This window comes from Triticum aestivum, chromosome 5D (assembly GCF_018294505.1).
Source record: "Triticum aestivum cultivar Chinese Spring chromosome 5D, IWGSC CS RefSeq v2.1, whole genome shotgun sequence".
In the NCBI taxonomy this organism is placed as follows: domain Eukaryota; kingdom Viridiplantae; phylum Streptophyta; class Magnoliopsida; order Poales; family Poaceae; genus Triticum; species Triticum aestivum.
In genome coordinates this window covers 210,956,198-210,958,665 of record NC_057808.1, presented here as the reverse complement: position 1 = coordinate 210,958,665, position 2,468 = coordinate 210,956,198, and positions in this window count along the sequence as shown.

Here is a 2,468-nt window from a genome sequence, read left to right as displayed (position 1 = left end):
CCTTGAGTGTGGGCTACGGCGAACTCTTTGTTGGGGCTCTTGTCGTCGCCTTGGTTTCTATCTCTAGTTATCTTCGCTAGTCTGGCCTGTGTGCCTTATCTTCCCGGTTGTGGTGCTCCTCTTTGTTGTATGTACATCTACATTGGATTGGTGTGTTTGTTTGGAACTTTATCTGTGATGCTTGGTGGCTTTGTTAATTTAAAATCGGGCCTTGGCCTTTCCTTTAAAAAAGTATTCCTTCAGTTTCTAAATAAGTGTCTTAATCTTAGTATAACTTTGTATTAAAGCTAGTACAAAGTTGAGACATTTATTTTGGGACGAAAGAGTAGATGAAATAACATACATAGGAACAAATACAAATTTACCGTTAACAACCGAGCCGTAGGATTCATGTGTTCGCCACATACTAACTTAATATGATAAACAAAATATGTACTCCCTCCGTTCCAAAATAGATGACCCAACTTTGTACTAAAGTTAGTATAAAGTTGGATCATCTATTTTGAAACGGAGGGAGTATTTGGCAACTGTGTGGCAGATTGCCAAAACGACCTAACGACTCTAATCCAGTCCGATCGTGGTCGAAAACTCCTGATCCAATCGTGCAGCACCATCGCCCCTTCTCTTTCCTTGTCATCCGCTCGTCTGCGCCCATATGTGGAGTCGCACGCTGAAGCAACTCCTCCCGCCGGCGAGTTGACGGCGTTCCGGGATCGCGCCGCCACACAGGATCTCGCCTCCACACGCCTCCATGTGCAGGTTGATCCCCTCTGACCCTGACCTCATGCTCGCCCTCCATGTCCGTTTGCACCCGCCGTCGAGCCCTCTCTGTTGGCCATGCTGCTACTGCCCACGGCGTCGGCTGTCTCCTTGACGCCACATGACCATGCCTGCCCCCACTTCTTTCTTCCACTGCTACTTGCCAGTTACGGTGCCAACACGAGCTTCCCGACGCTCATAAGTGAAGGCCACAGTCAGATGCTTTGCGCTTCTCGCCGTCGATCTGTTCCTAGCCTTGTCCAAGTGAGTTTCTGTGTTGTGTTGGTCTGTTCTTCACTTCTTCTGAAGTTTGGGCTGTAATTAACTTCTTTTTCTGAAGTTATTATGGTGTGTTCTTCTGCCAAAATCCCACCACATCACAAATTCTAGAAGTTTCTGTACTTACATGATTCAAGGAAAAATGTGTAGAGGTGGTGGCATGCTATTTTTAGCCAGGGTTCTTGGCAGAAGGTGTTGAAGATTATTCATGAGGTGGAACAGCAGAACAATCAGGACGAACTTGACATGCAGCAGGAGCACAAACATGAGGAATTTGAGAAGCATAAGTATCCCTGCTAAATATAAACGGTCAAATGTCTGAAGCAAACACATTACCATTTGTACTACACATGAAGAAACTCCACCAGCCCCCGTCCAAAGTATCCTAGAATTCCTGATTTGCTGCAACAATTGCAGTGCTGCTAGTGACATAAGGCCTAATCTCTAACGCAGAGTTACCGGCTGTCCCTTTAGTGTCTTAGGTACCAATTTTGACCCGGCGAAAAAAGCATTTGTTGAAAAACATAACCTCGGTAATTTTTGCGTACGTAACATTGGTAGTATACGTACCACAAACTGCATTACATAACTTGCATACAAACACTGTGGTAATTTTGAGTCGAAGGAAAAAAAGTTGGAAACATACCTCCAGTGACTTCTGTAAAAATAGCATGGTAATATATGCCCTGTAGGTATGATAACTTAGGTGCAAACAGCGTGATATTTTGAACCCAAGGAAAAAAGTTGTTGAAAATATACACACGGTAAAATTTTGTTTAGCATGATAATATATGCACCACAAAACTGATAACTTAGATAAAAACACCCTGATAACTTTGACAATGAGGACGAAAATTGTTGAAAAGATTTCCCTGATAACTTTTGTGTACATAGCATAATAACATACACATCACAGACCAGATAACTTAGGTACAAACACCGTGATAAGTTTGACCATGGGGAAAAAAAATTTGAAGATACCCTCAGCAACTTTTGTATAAATAGTATGGTAATATACGCATCACAGACGTGATAACTTTGATGAAAACACCGTGATAATTCGGACCTGAGCAAAACATTTGTTGAAACATAACCCCTGTAACTTCTGTGTGAATAACGTGATACTATATGCACGACTGACTTGGTAACTTGCGTCCAAAACACCGCGGTAACTTTTTAACCCGTGGGAAAAGAGTTGAGGAAATATACCCAGTAACATTTTGTGTAGATAGCATGATGTTTTAAGCATCCGGACTCAATAACTTACATACAAACACCACAGTAACTTTGATCAAGGAGGAGAAAAAGTTGTTGAGAAACATACCTCCGGTAACTTCTGTGAATATAATACGGTAATATACGAACCGCATACCCAATAACTTACATAGAAAAACCGCAGTAATTTTAGCCAAGGGGGTAAAGATGTTGCT